The sequence below is a fragment of the Mesoplodon mirus genome (assembly GCF_964341445.2).
Source record: "Mesoplodon mirus genome assembly, chromosome: 8".
In the NCBI taxonomy this organism is placed as follows: domain Eukaryota; kingdom Metazoa; phylum Chordata; class Mammalia; order Artiodactyla; family Ziphiidae; genus Mesoplodon; species Mesoplodon mirus.
In genome coordinates, this window is record NC_138984.1 from 20041103 (window position 1) to 20063541 (window position 22439).

Sequence of the window (22439 nt, forward strand, 5' to 3'; positions counted from 1 at the left end):
GCGGGGGAGGGGGGAAGCCCACGGGCCCACCTCCCTCGACGCCTCATCTGATGAATGCCGTGTCCCCGCGACGTCCCTGTAAGTCTGCTTGGCTTGCTCGTAGCTGGGGCCAGTGGGTAGTGCCGAAGGGGGTGGCCTTGGGGGTCACACGGCTCTGGGAAGCCTTACCAGGCGGCTGGCCTGGGGCTGACCAGGCCCTCATAGGAACACACCCCTGCTTTCAGCCCTGTTCCCCATTGTGGCCCCACCCCTGGGGCCCCTGCCCTCTTGCTTTTATTGCCAGCCAAGGTCCTGCCCTCTCTGAGCCTGGTCTCAAGCTTGGGATGCTTCTCTGTTCCTTTGATCCTATCTCCCTGGGGCTGGGAAAGTCATGCCCCAGAGTCCCCAGGGCCTGCGTCCCTCCTCTCCTGCCTTTGCTTCCAAGGCCTCACGGCTCAGTCCTTACCCTCCTGAGAAGTTGAGGGGATGGGGGGACTTGGGTCCTCTTCCCAGATTTCTCCTCGAGATCCTGGTGGGGAAGCCTCAGCCCTTTCCTGGGTCTCAGTGTTCTCATCTGAGAAATGCTCAGAATAGCGCTTCACTTTAGCGAGTGACCAAGAGGGATACTTGAGGTTTAGGGGTGTGTGTGTGTGTGTGTGTGTGTGTGTGCACGCATGTGCTTGTGAGTGTATGTGCACCTGTGTGCACCCAGGCTTTAGAACTGCAGCCCTCGAACATGTGTTGGGCTACAGGTGAGAAAGAGACTGAAGTGAGGGCTGCCTGGCATCACCGAGGCCCAACAGAACTTTCCAGATCCTCACCCCCGTGTATGAGCTGTATTCTCCCTCTGCCGCCTCTTTCCTTCGGGTATCTCAGGTTCCACCTCCACGTCTTTGTGTCTTTGTACTGTCTCTTTCCTGTCTGACTTTTCTCTTAGTGTCCATGTCACTCTCTCCCTCCTGCTGTGCCCTTCAGGACTCTGTAGGTACATGTCATCCTCATGGTCCTGCCTTGTTCCCCAAGTCCCAGCCCTTTGTCCTGACTCCCCAACCCTTTGTCCTGACCCACAGCTGTAAAAGCCAAAGACTCTTCCCTCTTGACTCCATGCATGGGGGGCCCATTTATCTCCCAAGTTTCTTCCAAAGCACTCTGTAGCTTGGGGGTTTGGAGGGCTCATGTCCTCCTGTCCTCCTGTCCTCTGTCCCAGCAGCACCCCTCCTGCCCCAAGGAAGCTACAGATGCCCCAGAACACCCCCTAACACCTGACATCTTTGTGGAGGTGTTGCCCTCATGTGTGTGTTACTGAGAATCCCCCATTCCCGAGCCTGTACTGAATATGACGTTTTTCCCTGAGAAGAACGAGTCCTGAGATGCCCCTGATCTACCCAGTGGCACTGAAATTATGTGACTTAAGAGTCACCCAGGACGGAGGGTTGTTTGAGGTCCTGGAAAGAGCCCTGGCTTAGGAGATGGAAGACCTGGGTTCAAATTCTGGGTCTCTTCCTTTCCAGCTGTGGGGTCTCAGGGAACCTGCAAAATAGCAACAGTATCGGTGATGTCATCGAGTTGTGGAGAGGGTGGGGTGAGATGAGGCGCCCAAACGCCCCTTAGCAGTGGTGGTGGTGGGGGTCTGCAGTATCTTCCCCGTTGCCCAGGCTCTGCCTGGCTGGAGTACGCTCAGTACTGGAGGTGGCGTGGGGTGCGTTTGTCCAGCTTGGAGGGGCTGGAACGCAGCGAGGACAACCTATAGTTTAGTCCACTTCTCAGGATGAACACAGACCTCCTCTCTTGCCTGTGTGGGTTGGTGTCTCTGAGGGGTCCCTGGAGAGGGGAGAGTGCCAGGCCCCTGGCCAGGGCGTCTGTACCGGTGGCGCCGGCTCCTGGGGCACCTCCAGGATGGTGCTGCGGGTGGGTGGAATCCACAGGGGTGAGACACTGAGGCCGAACGTGCCAAGGATGCTTGGGGCTGCTTATCTCTGGCCAGGAATGTGCTGTGGTATTATTAGCCGGCAGCCTTCTCGCCTTTGGAATAATCACCCCAGTGTCATGGCAGACACCTGTCCGGCTCTGCCTGCCCAGACAACCCTCGGGTGTCTGCACCGAACCTCCCGTGGCTGGAGCTCACGTGTGTGCCTGTGTGTGTGTGTGTATGTGTGTGTATCCGTGTGTATGTGTGTGGGGCACGTGCCTGTGTGGGTGCAAGTGTGCCCGTGTATCTGTACTGTGTATTCACGCCTGTGTGTGCAGATGTGTGTGTGCACATGGGTTTAAGTGCACATGCTTGTGTGTAGTGTGTAGATACCTGTGCAGGTGTGAGTGCATGAGTGTGTGTGTATGAGTACGTGTGAGTGTGCATGATTGTGTGTGTCTGTGTGTGCCCCTACCTGGGGGAAGCAGGAAGCCCTGAGGAGGCCTGGGAGCAGGAGGGAAGTAAAGGACAGAGGGGAGACTGATGACCCTACCCTGCCAGGGCATGGTGAGAGGCTGGGAGGCTGGATGGGGGCGGGGGACGGCAGGCAGGAGGGGCTGCTGGGGCTCTTGGCACTTGGGGTCTGGGCCATTCCCCTTGACTGGACTCTTCAAGGCAGCATGGTAAAGGGCCTGAGGCCGGCCAGCCTGAATCCATCATTCACTAGCCTTGTGACCTTGGGCAAGTGACTTAACCTCTCCAAGCCTCAGTTTCCTCATCTGTATGATGGTGATAATAATAGTAACCTGCCCAGTAGAGTTATAGGGAGAGTGAAAAAACAGTGCCTGACACACACACAGAGCTTGATAAATGATAATATATCACCGTCATCATCATGACTATGGACCCCTCTGTCTGCCCTGCATCTGGCTTGACAGTTCCTCTCTGGCCAGGACCTCCAGGCAGAATGGGCGACCCCTGGCTCATCCCCCTTATGGCAGGGCAATGAGATAGAGGCCTAGAGAAGGCACAAGAATGGTCCAGGGTCACCAGGAAGACGGGCAGAGCCATAAAGATGCAGCCCCTTGGCTCCTGGCAGCACTTTCTGCCCACAAAAGCTACCAAGGCTCTTTCTGCCTTGCTTGTATTTCTGGGTTGGCAGTGCCTTGCCAGGAAGGAGAGGTAAGGAGAGTCTGGCAAGCTTTCTCACCCAGGCCAGCTGCTGCAGACGGCCCAGGATGCATCTGTTCACCACACAGTTTCTTATGGAACTGAGGTTTCCAGTCCCTGTCTTAACTACCCTCCAATGAGTCTTTGCTTTTGAGCTCTCCAGATCCTGCTGCAAATCCTGACTCTCAGATGGAGAGGAATGGGCCCCAGCAGAGCCAGGCCCCAGGATCCTCGCTCCCTGGCCCAGTCCTGCCCAGGGAGCTGGCTATCTGGCTCTGGACTGTGGTGCTCACACCTGGTTGGGCTACCCTGGTCGCACCTTCTACCCCCAGTTCCGGCCAGATGGGAGTGGAATTCCTAGGAAGCGCTGGGCCCCCGCCTGCCTTCCCTCTGCCCCTACTGGCACATCCACATCCTGTCCCTCGGCCCTGCTAGGCCTCCCTGGAACTCCCAGGTGCCAGGACAGCTGCCCCCTGGGGTAGCTGGCCCAGGGTGTTGCCAGGAGCGTGGAGGTGGGAGTGGGCACTGTGGCACCTCGGCATGGTGGGGCGGGGCTGGGCAGAGGCAGGTGGGATCTGCGAGGATCCCCGAGTGTGGGCAGGCTGTGAGTGCCCTGGACGCCGGCCAGAGAATTGTTTTTCACAACCACCACCCGCTACTGGAAGAAGAAAAAAAAGGAACAACAACAAAAACAACCACCAAATTTTTTTTTTTTTTTTGAATCTGCGGTTAATGGCCAATTGGCTGTACATTATTAAACAGGCAGCTGGAGATCTGCCAGGGAAGGTGCTTGAGCCAAGACTCACAGCCTGAACACAGTGTTCCTAGGAAAACAGTCACCCGTGGGGTCCCCGGGGAGGAGGACCCAGAGGGATTGGCCCTCGCCCGGCTCATCCTTCCCACCTCAGCCTCTGCTCTGGTCATCTTGTGGGGAGCAGGGCCATGCTGCGCCTGGAGCCCAAGCATCCTTCATCCGGGCCCTGTGGCTCCCTCGCCACCCCAGGGGCCCGAGCCGCTCTTTACCTCCTCATGGTTAAGTGGACAGACTCCTGCTTCCATCCCCATGTGGCTGAGGCCAGCGCCGTCTCTCCTTGGGGCTGGACTGGGAGCTGGACATCTGGTCCTCTGTTCGACTCCATTGAGTTCGTCCTTGTGGTGACACTGGGACTCCCTACTTGTCCTCCCTGGGCTTCAGTTCCCACATCACTCCAAGGAGAGGACTGGGCTGGTCAGCACTAAATTCTCACCAATATTTTGTGAGCCCTGACTGGGTGGCCTTGGGGAGAGGCTGGGGTGACTGTTACCCAGACTTTGGAGCGCTTCTTGCTCCTCCCTGATTCCACTGGTGAGACCATGCAAGAGGGGCTGGCCACTGGACCCGTTCACATCCTTTTGGACAGTCAGTCCCTCCAGCCATCTTGACGCCAACCAGGGTAAAGGTCAAAGGTGTGAAGGTGACATCAAGTGGGAGAAAAGCAGAGGGTCTGGAGTTAGGGCGACTGCCATCTTGGTGAAGCCAGTGCTGCACTAGGATACGCAGATAGGAGCACAGTATGGGGTCCGGGTCACGCCAGGGTGGGCCCACTGCCTTCTACACGGTCAGGCTGCTGCTGGCATGTGTGTGTGGGGTCATTAGTTTGGGAACTGATCCTAAGGAACCTTCTCTGAGCCTCTAGAAGTACGATGGCATAGCGGTTAAGAGTACAAACTGGGCTTCCCTCCCATCACCACTGTTTCTTTGCCGTCTTACTATTATTGACTTTGGGCAGGTGACTTCACCTCTCGTGTCTGAGCTTCCTCGACTGTACAAAGTCGCTTAGAATAACACCTACTCCCAGGGCTATGGTGTGGAGTGAATGAGCTTGTTCATGGACAGGGCCTGGCGTGTGTGCAGGGCACACTAGCTGTTGGGAGGGAAGCGGTGCCTCCTGCTGGCATTCTGCTCTTCCTCTTCTTGTCACTATATGTGTATGTGTCTGTGCTTCTGTTTGTTCAGTGTCTCTCCTCTTCCAGACCCTGAGGGCAGGCTCTCCAGCTGCAGCTTGACCCACGGCAGCGCTCACAAAACATTTGCTGACTGAATGGGTGAATGAATAAATGAACAAGTGAATGAAGGTTAACTGGAAAAGAATCAGAACCAGGGAAACACCTGAGCACCTAGGAAGTGGAAAGATCCAGAAACTGTGAAAGAGCTGGGAACGTCCGGCCTGGGAATTGACTATTCTGGGAGGTTGTGAGCGACTGTGTGTGTGTGTGTGTGTGTGTGTGTGTGTGTAAGTTTTTTGAATAAAGCTTTGAAAAGGTTTGTTCTCTGAAGTGGAACCAGGAGCCTCGGGAAAGCAGGCTGCCTGTCAGTGGTGGGAGCTGCCTTGAATGTGGGAGGGACTGGGGGCCTGGGGTGTGCAGGCAGAGACAGGGGGCACGCCTGGCACAGGGGGAGCCCTGACTCTCAAGGCCCTGAGGTCCCTGCTGACTTGCTGCTGCTTCAGCTGGAAGAGTAGTCGCAGTCAGAGCCGAGGTCTGTGCACTTCAGTTTTCTCATCTATAAAATGGGATTAATAATGGTCAATACCCTTAGGGCTGTTAAGAGGATTAAAGTGAGTTAATACCCACGAAGCTCTAAGAACATGAAAAGCACTCAATGAATTTGAGCATTTATTAAACAGGACCAAAGAGCTATGGTGTGGCTTCCTCGATGCCACATCGATGGCTGATGTGAAGGAGAAGGGTGTGGGGGGGAGCATAACCATACAGGGGGCTGCTCAGGCCAGACTCTGCACTCAGCGCCCAAAGTGGTTAAGTGATTTGCCTGAGGTCACACAGCCAGTCAGTGGGTGGCCAGGCTTCAGACTTGGTTTGTACAACTCCAAAGCCTGGACTCTCTCCCCTCCACTCCTCAGCCTGGGCAGGAGGGGACCAGGTTTCTCTGATTCTCACCCCCTGGGAGGGACAGCACCTCCTTGCAAGGTGGAGCAGAATGACTATTATTCTCTATTATTATCTATAAGAACCTAAGTCCTCAGGAAGGAAGTCTCCAGCTCTGTCCAACACTGAAAGTACTGCATAATTAAAAAAATATGGGGAGAGCGTGAGAGTAGGACAAGGGTTGAAATTTTCAGCAGCTCATTGCCATGGGGCCCAGGGCAAGGAGAGACAGTCATAAGAGGAACACTGGAGGGGTGAGGTTAGATGTTAAGAAGAAGGAATGGCGAGATGAAGGGCAACCTGAGGGGGTGCAGGGAAGGGAAGTAGAGGCACAGAAGGGTGAGGAGGTGGACAAAGGCCATGCTGGTGATAAGAGAGAGGAGGGAGAGGAACCCAAGCTTTGATAGGCCTTCGGCCACTGGGCAGCTCCAGACTTTGGGCAGGGGTGGCCGGCTGGGGCCAGTCCCTACTGGGCAGTGTCAAGGAGGCAGTTTTAGGGGGTAGGAGGCCAGTTGATCAGCACATGAGCCAGCCTGGGACAACAGGTGCAAACGGAAAGTTCAGCCACCAGCCCGCCTCCTTGCCTCTTCCAGCCTGGCAGCTGGCTTGTCCTAGAGGTCAGCTCTCATGCTGGGGCCAGCACACTCTCTGCTGATCAGTCCCCACAGGCCTGGCTTTGTCAGGATGCTGTCCTGTCCTTAGCAGCTGCTCAACCCCTGGCTGTTTCTGCCTCTTGGACATTCAGAGATGAATGGGAAACGGTCCCAGTCTCAAGGAATTCACAGATGCAGGCGCAGAAAGACAAGGGAGGTGTACATGGGCAGTGGAATTTGCCCTGGCTCACCTTCCCAAGACAGGTTTTCAAATATTTGATGATGAATGTTGTATCTTTCCTTTATCATCTGAAATAAAAATTGAGCCCAATCTTTCTCATGCTTTTATTCGGCAAATATTTATTGAGTGTGTACTGTTGTCCTCCTCTGGATGCTCTTTGGTTTATAGCGTATAGAAGAGAACTTGACATTTGTGATGGTGTCTGAGCAGCGTGCAGTAGAGTGGAACTTTCACCTTCTTTGATCTGGCTTCTGTACCTCTATTCACACAACCAAAAGTGCACGTACCTTTTGGGGTCGGCCGTATCCTATTGCCGGCTGAACTGAATTTGTTTTCACTAAATCTTAGACTTTTCCTTACATGATGAATTAATTCAGTTTTTTAAAAAAAAATGACTCTTGAATCTTAGTTCAGGACTTTACTCCAAGAGAAATGTTTCCTTGCTAATTTTGGCCTTTTTATAAAGTCAGTTTTGCGCTTCAATTCAGTTCCATACCTTAGTTTTTCTTTCTGTTTTTTGTTTTCTACGTGTGCTTGGAGAGTCTCCATTCTGAGTCCTCACCTAGTTACTGATAAGTATGTCGGACAAGCCAGGGCAGAGGACAGAGCCCTTTGGCAAGTCAGGAAGTTGACATTGATCTATTAATCAACACCCCTTGGCTTGCTGGCTAGGAATCCACTCGACTTTCTATCTTTTCTCTAAGCATTTCATCATGGATCCTGCCAACATCTTCCTGAAATCCAGATAATCTAGGTTTGGGGATTCCCCAACAGTCCAGTCCAGAAACCGTATAATAATGGGGTTAGGGTGGTGGATGTGGCTGTGGGAGGGAGGGTTGTGGGCTCTCTGAAAGGATCCAGGCTGAGCCAGTGATCATCGCTGGGGGAGGCCTAAGAGGAATCCTGTCCTGGAGGCACCTAAATCTCAGGGTCCTTCCTGCTTTAAAATCGCACTTCTCGGGGGAGATAGGGATTTGTGTGCAGTCAACTGACACCAGCAGCGACTTTCTGCCAAGGGTCAACATCTGCCTGGAAACGTGTTCCAGGAATCTTCCAAGGGACCTGAGAGGTTATCGGATGAGGAGATGAAAGCCAAGAGGGGCCGAGAGTGACCTTTGGTCCCTAAGGCAAAGCAGGGCTGAGCAGTGCTGGAACCCGAGGCCCTGACTCCCAGTTGGAGGCTCTTGGGGCTGGGTCCCACTACCTCTCCTGGCTGGAAACTGAGGCCGGCTCCGGGGAGGGAGGGGCTGTCATCATGTGTCTTGGGGACACACTGTTGGCAGACTGTTTTCCCCATGCTTCCCCTGCCCTCTGATCCTCCACCCTCAGACTGTGGTGCAAATCTGAGAGTAGGACGCCTGAATGTGGAAGGCCTCATGCCTTCTCCCTCCCAGGGGGAGTGTGTGGCAAAGGGCCTGAGGCATTGCTGCACTTTGAGAGGTGCTGGGAATGCATGCAAATGAGGTGCAAATAGGGGACTGCGGCGGGGGCTGGGGGGGGGGCCCTGCTCCTGCCTCAGTCTGGCCTGAGTGTTAAGGATGAAAAATAGAAAAGGAAACGACCATTGACCTGGGCTGTGAAGCCCAGCCTCAGGAAGGAAGGGAGGGAGAGGGGCTCTGTGGGGCAACAGGGTGGGGTTTGGCTTCTGGAGTCAGCTCTGGAGGGTGCCCTAACCAGGGGGTCCCAGAGATGAAAGCCCCCTGGAGGACAGCCCAAACTCATCCCCAGCTGCAGGGGGGTGGTGTGGTCAGAAGGGGGAGGGTGCAACCCAAATGCACAGACTTTGACCAGTTGCCTAGGGCGACCCCCAGGGCCTGGCTCCCAGCCAGCTGTGTGTCGGGTCCAGCAGGATTCTGAGGGCCAGGGCCTCTCCCCTTGGGGTCTTGGGCATGTGGCCCTGTCTCCTCTGTGGTGGAGGGAGAGGAAGAGGGCGGGGCCAAGGGCACTGGAGGGGGTGGCTCCAGCAACTGCCCCTGGAGGCCACTCCCCTGCCTCCACCCTAGGAAGATTTAAGGAGCCAATCCCTCCCTGCTGGGTGTTTGTGGTCAACTCAGCCCAGCTCTGAGAAGCTTCCCCTCAGTACTGTAAGAGCCTGGGAATCTGGCCCAGCGAACGTGAGGGTCAAGGGACGTGGTGCCCTCCAGGGGGAGTGCTGGGACCCGGAATGCCCAGTTGTGCCATATGTTGACAGAGCCTTGAGTTGGAAGACCTGAATCCAAATTCTTCCTCCTTCATCAGCTGCTCTGTGACATTGGGTGATTGCTTAACTGCTCTGAGCCCATCTCTAAGACTGGGATAAGAATTGTAGTCACTTGCCAGGTTTTAATGGGGGTCTGCATGGAAAAGCACATGGAAAAGGTCTGGTGCAGGGTGGGCATTTAAATAGGGATGAAAATGAAATGAAGGAGCCAATGAGTTCAGCTGTGGGTTGACACGCCTCGCCTCTCCCTTAAAACCCCGCTGCGGGGCTGAGAGGCCCGGGAAGCCGGCATTCAGTGCTCTTGGGCCTTGACCTTTCTTGTGACTTTCTCTTGGCCCTTTTTTCTCTGTCTCTCTGTGTCCCTCTGTCCCCTATTCTGTCGCGTCCCCTACTCTCCCCATGGCAATGCCTAACTCAGCACCTGGCCCCTACGAGAGTGGTTCATTTTCCCTCTCTTCTCTGTGGCCTCTCTGTGGCTCCATGGGCTGCCCGCCACCCCCAGCTCCCTCTCCTTCCTCCCTCTGGGTCCCTGCTTCTGACCCGCTCTTTGTCCCACTCTCTCCTCCTGGCTTTTCTGCCCTCCGTGTCTCTAGCATCTATCTGCCATTAACAAGCATCCATTGAACGCCTATTAGATGCCAGGCACTGCCCGGCTCCTTTCTGTGTTCTGTGTCTCCTTGCCTCCCAGCTGCCGCTTCTCTCCCTCCCGCCCCGTGCGGCCTCCTGCCCTCCCTTCCCCCAGCTGCACTGGGCTCCAACACTGGTATTATTCAGTTTTATGAGAACCCCCCCCCCAAGGCCTGCCCCTGAATGGACCAACCACAACTGGAACCAGATGTGCAGTGCTGTGCTTGGGGATGGGAGGGAGGAAGGGAGGGAGGAGGGAAAGGGGCATGGACTGGCTCAGGGAGAGGGGAAGGAGGATTGGGGGATGGGAGATGGGAAACCCTGGGAATCCTGAGTCTTCATCAGCCTGGAGGAGGAGGAGCTGGGAGGGGACAGAAGGGCTGAGCGGGCTTCCTCGGGAAGCAGTTCTGGCTGTGTGTGTGTGTGTGTGTGTGTGTGTGTGTGTGTGTGATCGGCTGTGGGACAGCTCTTGGAAATAAAGGGAAAGGCTGCTCTTCTTTGAAAGCCTCTAGTTCCTTGACTTCCTCTCTGTGTAGTTTTTAGAGATTTGCTGAATTCATGGTTCTGTACCCAGGTGTTGGAGCAGGAAGGCTGGGATAGAGGGAATGATGGTGGAGTGGGGGATGAGAGCGGCTGGAGGACAGTGTTTCTCAGAGCCCCCTGCATCTGCTGCAGCCCTGGGGTGGGTGGGATGCTCCTGGGACATCTGTGTATCAGTCTGATGGTCCCCATGTCTTAGCATACGCAGGTTTTCTGTCTGTGATAATATAACTTTGAAGATAAAAGTCTGCATACAGTTATCTTGGTACAGCCTTGTGCGGAATTAAGCATTTAAAAGAGCCCTTTCATTCAATTTTTAACTCATCATCCATCCATCTCTCCATTATTCACTTATTCATTACACGTTTATTGAGAATCTACTAGGTGTCAACGTTGTGCTAGGCCCTGGACAAAGTTGGAAAGGAGAAAGAAAAAGACAAGTAGATCTTTGCTCAACTTTTGGGAGATACAGGAGTGCACCCAACAAGTGTATGTCACAGCATTAGCATTTGAGCCTCGGGTATTCAGCAGAGGGGTCAGTACCTACCAAATAGCTGGAGAAGGATCCATAGAGAATGTGGCCTTTGAACTGAGCCTTGAATGGTGTGATGGCAAGGCTCAAAGGGCAGGGCTGCATCACAGAGGGTCTCGGATGTCATGCTGCAGAGCTGGGACTGGATACAGTAGGTTGTGGGGAGCTAGGGACTATCTGATGTCAAGCAGGATGATGGTAGGTGTGGGTTGGAAGGAGGCGATGGGGAGGATGGCGCTTCTGCTCTTCTGTGACCTGGGAGAGGGTTCCACTTTTATTTTCTTATTTTAATTTTTAAATTAAAAAAATTTTTTGGCCGCACGGCATGGCGTGTGGGATCTTAGTTCCTCGACCGGGGATTGAACCCACCCCCCCTGTACTGGAAGCACAGAGTCTTAACCACTGGACCGCCAGGGAAGTCCCGAGGGTTCCACTTTTATAGCAGACCCCCCTGTCCACCTCTAGAAGAGCCTAGATGGCTGACATGGACTATTGTCACTTCCCTCCCCTGACCAGGGCTGGCCCAAGCCCCTGAGCGGCCCCTGGTCTGCAGGAGGTGTGAGGGTTAGGCAAGATAAGGCTATTTGGAGACAACTTTGTCTCAGAGTTGGGGCAGTGAGGGCTGGGCAGGGCCCCCAGGAGGCCTGGGCCAGGTTTTCCTACACAATCTCAAAGGCACATTCTGTGGGACCAGGTCTTTCCCATCTCTGGTCAGTTCCCACATACTTACAGATTGAGGATGCTGTCAAGGTTGGTAGGTTCTGAGATGCTGGAATTTGGGACTCTGGGAGGCCAGCCACAGCTGCTGCCCCATCACTGCCCACCGACTCTTCCCATCTGGGAGGGGATGAGGTCATCTTGCTCTGGAGGTAGGGGGTGGATGCAATGAGGCCTCCGTCTCCGCCCTCCCCACGTAAGGTCCTGAGAAGCTGCCTCTCTCGCCGTCTCCGTCCTCCTGGGCTTCACTGTCACAGATGGAGGGGGGGTGTGTTGGGGAGCAGCCCTCTCACGTGCTGACCATCTCTGTGATGCTGGCCCCAGATGCCACCACATCTTTCCTGAGGCTGTTTGTTCCTCCCGGGGCTCCCCTATCACTTTACTCTTTGGAAAATTGAAGACTGGGGAAGGGTTTGGCTGGATTCATAACATCAGTGAGCATTAGAACCGGAAAAGATCTCTGAAGACCTTTGGATCCAAACTCATCGGCCAGCAGGGGAAACTGAGGAGGCTCAGAGATGCAGGTCACTGACCCAGGACCTCACAGGAGGGTGGCCCAGATGGCCAAGAGAAGGACCTTTGAATCTCTGGAGGGCTGAGTGGTGGGGAGCTTGGCTCTGGAGCCAGCCCGTAGGATCAGAGTTCCTGCTCTACACCGTCCTGTGTGGTCTTGGACAAGTCAGCTAACCGCTCCAGGGTCACTTTCTTCAGCTAAAATAACAAGGGAGATTCGAAGATTAAGTGAGAGAGAGAATATTCTTTAAGTGCCAGGCGTACAAATAGGTATGCAGCAAATGACTTTTTCCTTCCTCTCAGAATTATCCTATCTGCTTCTTTTATCATTTGTATGGTACCCCAAACTTCAAATCACATTTCTCCCAATATTTTTAATTGTAAAATATTTTTGCATATCAAAAAGTTGAAAGGATAATATGGTAATCTCCCTGATTCTGTAATAAACACTTTGCTACATTTGCTTTATCACATTTCTATCTCTCCCTCCATCAATCCGTCTTATTTTTATTTTTGGATGTATTTCAAAGAGATTGAAGCATGCATTTCATTAACAAGAGTTCAATTCAAATCATTTTTGAATATACAGTCACAAATGTCCTAACTCAGCCCAGAGAAAAAAGCCAGGATTGTTATCCCACATTTGACAAAAAGGAAAAAAAAAAAAACAGGTTCAGAAATGAGATTTTAGGTCTCCAGTCACAAAATGAGTTAGAAACAGCATAAGGCAGAGCGGTTTACAAAAGTTGGGAGCTGCTGTTATTATTATTGTCTCACCAACCATCCTTCTCCACCCAGTAGCCCTTGGGCCATTTCTCTGTAGCTGTGTCTCTTCCATGGGGTCCTGGACCTCTTGGCATCCTGCCCCCTCTGCCCCGCAAGCCCTCTGTCTCTCCCTTCAGGTCCCCTGGGAGGCTGCTGGGCTGGCGGCCAAAGGGGGGGTACCCTTCTTGGCATGCCTTGCCTCAGGCATACGGGCCCTGCCGCCCAGCTGGCCGAGCTGGGAGCTGGACGTGAGTGCCCTGGCCGAGTGCTTCAGGGGTTAAAGGAGGCGGCGGGCAGACTGCTGGCCGGCTCCGGGAAGGGGGAAGGAGGAGGCGGTGCGCTGATAGCCCGCCCGCCTCCACTGCCAGGGGAGGGAGCCGGGCGAGCTGCGCCCTCGCTCAGTTCCCAGCAGGGGCCCTGGGACCAGCTCTGCCCCCTGCGCCCGCTCCCTGCCTGGACACAAGGCTCACTCACGCCCTCCTCTCGGCAACCAGCTTCTTGCCAGCCACAGCTGCTGCCCCATCACTGCCCACCGCCGCCCCCAGTCCTGTGAGCCCAGACACCCATCCCACCCAGTGGCTCCTCTGCCGGAAAGGTGAGTGTGGGGTGTGCGTGCGTGTGTGTGTGTGTGTGTGTGTGTGTGTGTGTGTGTGTGTGTGTGTGTCGTGGGCTGCCGGCACTGGTGCTGCCAGGACCACCAGTGGGGCATAAATTAGAGGAGGGGGGAGGTCAGTCCGCCTGGTCTCGTGCCTCTGGGCTAGGTAGCCCCTCCAGGCCAACATGTCAGTCCCCTGCCGCCGTCAGTGTCTGGTTCTGGCAGGGATGTCTGGGGCGCGGTTGTCCCTGCTTGGAGAGAGACCAGTCACAAGGAGTTTTGTTTGCTGGGGAAGTTGCTGGTGTCAGTGGCTGCTTGAGACCGAGGCCAGCAGGGACGAGCGGGGAGGGACACACTGACCAAGGCAGGGGGGAGGTTGGGGTATTTACTCTCCAGGGTCCGTTCCCTTGCCTGCCTGCTGTCGCAGGGCTGCCTGGGGGCGCGACACAGGCGTGGGCAGTTTTTCCTCTCCACTTCTTGCCCTGTCACGGGCGGGAGCTGTTACTGGGCACCTTCTTCCTCCTTGGGGCTCTTCTTGCTTCTACGCCTCGTCTCCCAGGGGCAGCCACGTCTGCGAATGAGGGTCTGGCAGGCTCAAAAAGGTTTCCCACTTAACCCACCTCAGCGTGGGTCCGTGCTTCCTTGCCCATGGGCACAGCCTGGCATGAGTGCCCCCTGCCGCCCTCCCCCAGCCAGCAGCTCCGACTCCCTTCTCACCCTTCTGGGTAGAAATAGCTAATCCAGGTGGTTAATGAACAGACACACGCAGCTGCCTTTCACCCCCTGCTCCTTCCTCTCTCCCCACCGTTCTCTCCTGCCCTGACCCTTGGTCATGCCTGCCACCCCTTGCCAAGCCCAAGCACCCATACAGAGCTAACCTCAGTGTCTTTCCCCTACCCCCAGTTCAGGACCAGGGCCAGGACTGCCTCTCCAGATGTTTTTAGGTTGGGCACTGTCTTAGAAGAGGAAACTGGGAGGGTGGTGACCGAGGGGTGACCAAGAGAAGCCCGCTGTGCTCCCTAGCTGGGCTCCCTGCAGGGGCGTGGGATGGGGTTAGGGGACGGGATGGGTGCTGGGTAGTGGAGGTGCTGGCTTGGGGAGGGCAGACCAGGAGGTTGTGGAGTGAGGCTTAGAGGGGCAGCTGGAGGTGAGGGTCCTAGAGCCTTTGGGGCAGGGGCTTCTCTTCTGGGAGCCCCAGCGTTCCTTCCGTGTGGCAGAGCCAAGCCAGGGGTTTGGGAGGGTGTGGGGGGAGTACCCTTTTTCCTCGAGTCTCTGCTGGGCCCCTTCCTGCAGCTGCCTGGGTCGGGTGGGGACCACTGTGGCTCAGACTTGGCCTTAAGTTGCTCCCACCCCTGCCAGCTGGCGGCTACTCCAGTCTCCCCCACCCTCGCTCTCCCCCAGGACCTCAAAGCTTGCTAAGGCTAAGGCACCCTCTGCCCTGAACCCTCTGGCCTAGGAGAGTAGGCGGGAGGACCCGGACCTGGCTCTGGAGGGGGAGCTGGCTGGGAGAGCTCTCAACGGGGTCAGTGCTGGGATCGCAGCGCGGGGTTGGCCTTGACTCTGCTGCCCGCAGAGGGCAGGGAGTGGAGACAGTGGGCCAGGGCCTAGGAGGGTCTCTCAGCCAGTCTAATAGGACTGGGAGCCAGGACTTTGAGCTGAGAATTCTTGGGTGGCAGAGGAGGCAACCTGGGAACCTCTGCTCTCAAATCCTTGGCCTTGAACCCTTCTGGCTCTCCTTCCTGATCTCTTATCCCATGCTTCATCCTTCACTTCCCTCAAAGCCCCAGTTCAGAATCTCCCATGGGGGCTGCGGTGTCCAGATCTGTAAACTCAGGGAGCTGGTGGCCAGGTTGGAGGGGGGCCAGGGTGGGGTGCAGAGGAGGTCAGAGAGGAGGTTACTCTTTGGTGACCATCTTCTCATTGCTGATGGACTGTGGCTGACGCTTTGGAGTCTGGGAACTCTCAGTGCCCTGTTTCTACTGAAGTAAGAGTAGGAAGCAAAGGGGCAGAATGGATTTTAGTTTGGTGAAGGAAGCTCAGCTCGGTTTAACGAACGAAGGGCTTCCTAACAAGCCTGGCGGGTCGGCAGGAGAAAGGGTTGCCTTGTAAGGTAGTGAGCTTCCCGTCTGGGGGTGGGGAGTTCAGACAGGACTGGACAACAGCTTGGAAGGATTCCTGAGTTGGGATGTGGTTAGAAGGGATGACCTTGAAGGTCTCTTGGGATGCTGAGGTCCTGGGATTCTTAGAGTCAGGGAATTCTCTGACACCCGGATCAGGGAGCAGGAAGGCAGTGGCCTCTGGCCTGGGGTGTGGGCACAGGCAGGACCTCTCAGGGTCCTCCTGCGCCCTGCTGATGTTTGGGGAACAGAGAGCCTGACGCTCTCCCCTCACACCCATAGCTCACTGCCCCACCAGGTCCGCTTCCTGCGAGGATTTTGAGTTTCTTCCGATTCCTCTTGTCCCACTGCTTGCCTTGCCCGGCTGGTTAACCCCACAAGGGCTGGAGCAGACCTGTGGGCTCAGGGCACGGTGTAGGATGGAGGGGACCCCTGCTCCCCTGCAGTTAGAGCCCACATCCCGTCCTGAGGTGCTAACTGGGGGCAGTAGGCAAGGAAGGGGGTGTGCTATGAAGGTGGGCAGCTTGAGCCCCTGTCCAGTTTGCCCCCCAAAAGGGGCCTCCCCAGCCTGCCTGGAAATGGTAGGCAGCAGAGCCAAGATCTGAGATGGGAAAAACACAGGGGCTGCACTTCTCTGAGCCTTGGTTTCCAAATTTGTAAAATAATACAGGGTAGTCAGGGCAGCTAGAAGTGGTTTGTGTAACTAAGTGCTGGGGGTGCCAGCCAAGGGCGTAGTTCTAGTGCCTCTCTGGAGTGTGGGAGGAGCCGGCCACCTGCTCCCCACCACTGGCCTCTCCAGACCTGTTTTCCAAGGTTGGGGTGGGGGGGCTTGAGGGCAGAGAGGAGAGGCAGGGTAGGGGTGGGGTTCAAGATTTCTGAGCATCAAACCCTGGGAGACTTGGGCTTCCCTTGTTGCAGTGTCAAGGTGGGCTTCTGGGCTGGGCTCTGGACCCACACTGGATGTCCCAGCCTGCCTCTCTCTGCAGCCCCTCCTCTCTGGATGCCCTGTGAGCCCTTTTCTCCTTAGCGGAGAGAGCAAAGGAATAGGGTCCTGGTTTCAGCTGAGGATGAAGTCCCTTCTGATGTCTAACTTCAGTACCTTGGGAGCAGATGAAGCTGCTCAGTTAGGATGCTTCTTCCTCTGGTCTGACAGGAACCCAGTGGGAGGGGCAGGAAGGTGAGATGCTGAGTGCGCCCTTGAGCCTGGAGAAGTCAGGGTCGGAGCTGGGGTGGCCGGCAAAGGGTTTCAGGTGCAGCTGCTCCGCTTCTTGGCTTATTTCTGGGGCCTTGAGTCTCTTTCACCCCAGAAAGGGAAAGTGAGGCCCAGTCGAGGGATATGTATTGAAGGGGGGCAGAGGAAAGCTCTCCCAGTTACTCGACTCTGAAAAAAGCGAAGCAGAAATGGTTTGGTGGGCTTCCCTGCTGGCGCAGTGGTTGAGAGTCCGCCTGCCAATGCAGGGGACACGGGTTCGTGCCCCAGTCTGGGAAGATCCCACATGCCGCGGAGCGGCTGGGCCTGTGAGCCATGGCCGCTGAGCCTGCGCGTCCGGAGCCTGTGCTCCGCAACAGGAGAGGCCACAACAGTGAGAGGCCCGCGTACCGCAAAAAAAAAAAAAAAAAAAAGAACTGGGTTTGTGCTGCGGGAGGGAGGGAGGGAATTGGGGAGGCTGGAGGGACTTTTGTCCCCAGCACCGTCCGCCCATGGCCCTGGTCTTGGCTTCCAAAGCTATTAGGTGTGCAGAGGTGTGGGCACCAGCAAGCTGGAACAAGGGTGGTGGCCGGGGGCAGGGCTGCCAGTCCTGTGGGCCACGCCGCCCCCCCGGGCGCCCCCTCTATTATGCATGGTCACATGCAGCCCTCCCCTCCTTCCTTCTCGCCAATCACCTGAAACACTTTCCCATGGTGGGGGGTGGGGCCGCCAAAGGTGCAGCTGGGTCCCTGGCCTGCCTCTAGCCGGGTTGGTGACCTTGGCCATCTTCCTACTTGTCCACACCTCGGTTTCCCTCAGGGAGGGTGGTCGGTGTCTGTGGGGTTGGGGGTGGTAGGTGGGCCCAAGCCCGTCCCTGGCGCTGCCAGTCCCAGTCCCTCCTCCAGGGTTAGTCTGGGCTCTCTAATCCCTGCCTTTTTAGGGCTGCAAACCTGTAGCTCAGGCCTGGGTGTTCCAGGAAGCAGGGACTGGCCCAGAAGAGCTGTGTCCTGGGGAGCTGATGGGGCATGAGGGGCTACAGGAGGGCCCGAGTGGAATCCTGTCTTTCTGCCATTATGGGGCAAGGGTCCCAGTCCTAGGTTAGGTCCCCCAGGAGACTTCTAGGCCTTCTCCAGCAGATAATATGGGACCCCTCAGTTTTCCTAGCCCTTGCAAGCTTTCTGTGTGCTCACCTGTCTTCTAGATGGATTACAAGCCCCTTGAGGGCATGCCTGTGCCACTTGCCTCCCTGGTGATCCTTGCTGTGCCTAGCACAGTGCTGCTTAGCACGAATCAACTGACTAATGAGGGGCAGACGGGTGAGAGTTTTAGACAGTTTAAAAATTTTTTTTTAAATTTTATCCTTTAATGCAATTTTTAAAGGTTACATTCCATGTACAGTTATTACAAAATATTGGCTATATTCCCTGTGTTGTACAACACATCCTTGTAGCCTAATAGTTTGTACCTTCCACTCCCCTACCCTTATATCCCCCCACCCCCGCCCTGCTACTGGTAACCACTAGTTTGTTCTCTCTATCTGTGAGTCTGCTTCTTTTTTTGTTATATTCACTAGTTTGTTGTATATTTTAGATTCCACATATAAGTGATATACAGTATTTGTCTTTCCCTGTCTGACTTATTTCACTTAGCATAATGCCCTTGACAGTTTTTTTTTTTTTTTTTTTTTTTTTTGCGGTATACGGGCCTCTCACTGCTGTGGCCTCTCCTGTCGCGGAGCACAGGCTCCGGATGCTCAGGCTCAGCGGCCATGGCTCACGGGCCCAGCTGCTCCGCGGCATGTGGGATCCTTTCGGACCGGGACACGAGCGTGTGTCCCCTGCATCAGCAGGTGGACTCCCAACCACTGCGCCACCAGGGAAGTCCCCCTTTACAGTTTTAATAATAATTTCTGCCTCATAGTGTGGTTGTGAGGATCAGCTGAGTTAGTTCACTGAAAACACTTTGAACAGTGCCTGGCACATAGTAAGTGCTCAGTAAACGTTAGCAATTATTATTATTGCTATTATTATAATTATTACTGGTGGTGGTCGTGGTGTCCTTCCAGGAGCCCAACTCTGGGTTTGCCCTTTTCTCTCTTGTTGTGGTTGTTCTACCCCTAAGATAGGGAGGGTTACGGGACCGGAGAGTGGAGGAGATGGTGGCATCATTTTCCCCCAAGGGGTCCTAGCATCAGAGCCCAGAGAAGAGACGTCCTCCCCGCCTCCAACTCTGTCTCTCTGTGACCGGGGGCTGGTGGGGAGATAAGAGGACCTCTCGAGGCCTTATAAGAGGACCTCTCGAGGCCTTCTCTGCCCAGGGAGCTGTGTTTATGGAGAACTCTGAGAAAGCTGCCATCACTGTAAACAAGATGCATTATTGTAAACCAGCCCAGGCTCCCCTTCTTGGATCCCATCCATTCCTTGATGAGAGTCACCGAATCAGAGACTCCCAGGCCCAGCAAGGATGTGGCCTGGCCTCCAGGCAGACCACTCTTGACCTCTGGGCAAGCTACTCTTGACCATGGACTACACCTATAGGGGTAGCAACTATATTTGATAGTGAGATTCCCCAAATAATGCTGCAGATTGCTGTGTCTTATACCCTTTAGGTCTCTCTGAAGTCTAACTTGCATCCCTCTTTTAAATTTCTTTTCATTTTTGGCTGTGTTGGGTCTTCGTTGTTGCGTGCGGGCTTTCTCTAGTTGCGGCGAGCGGGGGTTACTCTTCGCTGCGGTGCTAGGGCTTCTCATTGTGGTGGTTTCTCTTGTTGAGAAGCACAGGCTCTAGGCACGCGGGCTTCAGTAACTGTGGCTTGTAGGCTCAGTAGTTGTGGCTCGTGGGCTGCAGAGTGCAGGCTCAGTAGTTACGGCGCACGGGCTTCGTTGCTCCGCGGCATGTGGGATCTTCCCAGACCAGGGCTCGAACCCGTGTGCCCTGCATTGGCAGGTGGATTCTTAACCACTGCACCACCAGGGAAGTCCTAACCTGCATCCCTCTTGCTGCAACTTTAGTTTAGTCCCTTATTGGTAGGCGGTGGGGGAGAACCATGCCCAGCCTTTCCTGCATGCCTCAGAGCTGGGAGCTTTGACCCCATGGTGGCATGGGCAGGCTACTGGCCACACTCCCTCACCATCTGAGGCCTCTCTGGGGTCCTCTGCTTTCTGGTGCCCGTGATGTTCCTCATTAGTAAGGGTCAGCCCTCAAGGCCTGCCAAGCTACACCCTCCACCTAGCCCTGGTTCCCACCCAGGAAGGCTGAGTTTGCTCCGGGTTGGGGGTGTGAGCTCCATTTCCGGACCCCTGGTCCACCCAATTGCAACTGTAAAAGGCATTAAGCTTTTTTTTTTGGAGAAGAATGGGCTTGGGCTGATGGTGATGACAGCTGCAAAGGGTTCCTGAGCTCAGCCCGACCCTATCTCGCTTCCCTTCCTCAGCCCCTGCTCACCTCTGCCCCATTGCTAGGCCATTGCTTATCTAGAGGAGGGGCTTACCTTTGCCCCTTGACCTTGACCAGACCTGAGTAGTCAACTGGTCTCCGACAATCCTTTATGCAGAGCAGCCTGTGGGTTCAGCATGGGGCTTGTTGCTAGGGGGGCGTTGCCCGGGGGCAGACAGAGGGCTTCAGGGGACGCATAAGGGAGGGTTTCTGCCCTGGGGTCCCTGTGGCCAAGGGCAGTGGGAGAGCAGGGCTCCTGCTCTGTCCCTGGACTCTGGACCAATCCCTTCCCTTGCTGGGCCTGGTGTCCTCACCTGTAGGATGGAGGGCTGGAGAGATGCTGGGGTGGAAGAATCTGCGAGTCCATTTCCCTGCCGGAGCCTCCTCCCCCAGTCCCAGGCTGTGAACTTCACCTTGCATTGACCTTACTTCCCTCCCCACCCCGCCCCCCCCACCTCTGGCAATCGCTGGCAGGAAGTCCTGCTGATTAGGGCCCTAATCACCAGCTGAGACTCCCAGAAACAGCCGAGCTGGTAGAGCAGAGAGGGGCCACCAAGCCAGGAAGGGGGAAGCACGGGGAGCTGCCCCCACCCAGGGTGACATGGGTTGGGGTGTTGACTGTGACTAGGGGGCACTAGATGCCTGCTTGGGATTGGGGGTCAGCTCCTTGGGCTAGGGTGGTGCCCGGACACCCACTGTCAAGGCCGTGTGGCAGCGGCTGAGTGCAGCTGGGCACACTTAAAAGCCCTTTTGGGCATTTACCCTCTACCATGCAAGGTGCCAGGGGTATGTATGGGGCTGGGAAGGCCAGGGAGACATGGTCTAGTAGGAAACAAAGGGGGTAGACAGAGGGTTTCTGCAACACGCAGTGGGGGCATCAAGCAAGAAGGAGTGCACACGAGCTGGTGGAATGGAGAAAACTTTGGAGAAGAGGTGCCATTTGAGATGGGTTTTGAAGGTTGAGAAGGAGTTTGGCAGGAAGGAGAAGGGACAAAGGCTTCTTCAGGCACAGGGGAAGGCACGCACAAAGGCGCAGTGGAACGCATGTAATGATGGATAAAATAATGGCTCCAGGCCTTTGTCAGAGTCGGACAGGCTTAGATGTCCCTCCCACCTCTGCTGCTTACTAGCTATATGACCTTGGGCTGAGCCTCAGTGTCTGCATCTGTAAAATGAGGTTAATATGCAATCTTATAGAGTTATGGTGGGATGAAATGAGATTGTACTTGTGAAGTGCCTACTTGTGAAGCTCAGTGTCTGCCACAGGCCAAGCCCACCAAGAAAGTGGTTTGTGTGGGAAAGGCTGGCTTTGTGGGAGCCTGGACGTGTTGCTTGGGGTCCGGCTGTGGGGGATTTTCTGGGAGAGGGAAGCAGCGGAGGACCTTAACGTAGGAGAAACACAAAGAGGGTTTTATTTAGGAAGGTGATTTGGGTAGCTGTGAAGGCTGTACTGAGCCAGGGAGACCGGGGACAGGCCACAAGTCCAATCTCCTGGAGTCCCCGGGCTGGGAAACCCTCTCCTGAGTCACTTCGCGCCTCTGGGCTTCCTTACCACGTGCTGTCCTCCTCTCCTGGATCAGGAGGCTGGAGATGCACTGAGATCTCCTTCCTGGAAGATCTTTCAGGACAGAAGAGAGCCCTCCTCGGCGAGGCTTCACACGTGAAGGGACAGACGACCGCAGCAGGCGGGAATGAGAGTAGACTGCGGGCAGCTCCCATTTCTAAGGAATCAAGGGACTCCTTTGGGGGGCTGTCCTTCACCACCTACCCGGCACCCAGTAGGTGCTTACTATTTGTTGAATGAATGCATGAACAAGGGTGTCCCCTGGTCAGTGCGGAGGCAGGGGGTGCCCAGCCTGACTGTAAGTGGCCTGGTTAGTGTCTGGACAGGGGCTGCCCATCCGTAGCCAAGAGGAATGTTGAGTGTTGCAGAGGCCAGGTGCTCAGCAACTGCATGGATGAGGGAGCGGAGATTTCAGGAGCTTTAATTTCCCACAGTGAGGTCCTATCACAAGGGCAGTGTGGCATGGGGGTCAAGATCACAGACTCTGCAGCCACGCTGTCTGGGTTTGAATGCTGACCCCACCTCTCGCAGGCTGTGTGACTGCCGGCAACTTACCTAACCTGCTGGTGCTTGAGTTTATTCAGCTGTAAAATGTGGGAACCAGAAAGAACCATCTGGACATACCGCATGACCTTTGGTTATTATTACTGCTATTGTTATTACCGTTGTGGATGCAGAGGGAGAGACCTGGGCAGGGGCTTCTCGGCAGGGATGAGAGCAGCTGCCCGGAGTGGGTGGGAGAGCGCTAGCGATAGAGGGAGGCTTTGAAGAGTCCTCGGTGCCTTATGAGCTGCCTCGGACACCACACAGCCTCTGCTGCGGCCAGCTG

The 22439-nt window shown here is 55.4% G+C and overlaps 1 protein-coding gene across 9 annotated transcripts in view; it reads left to right on the forward strand.

Annotated features, from left to right (window-relative positions):
• Nucleotides 1–22439, forward strand: part of TNS1 (tensin 1) — a 231703-nt gene that overhangs the window by 79261 nt on the left and 130003 nt on the right. Inside the window, exon 1 of one of the 9 annotated variants that reach the window (XM_082630699.1) lies at nt 12969–13306. The exons of the other annotated variants lie outside the window; for them this stretch is intronic. The gene's annotated coding sequence lies outside the window, so the exon portion shown is untranslated. Of the gene's footprint in view, nt 1–12968; nt 13307–22439 lie in introns of those variants that run through there. 9 annotated transcript variants of the gene reach the window in all.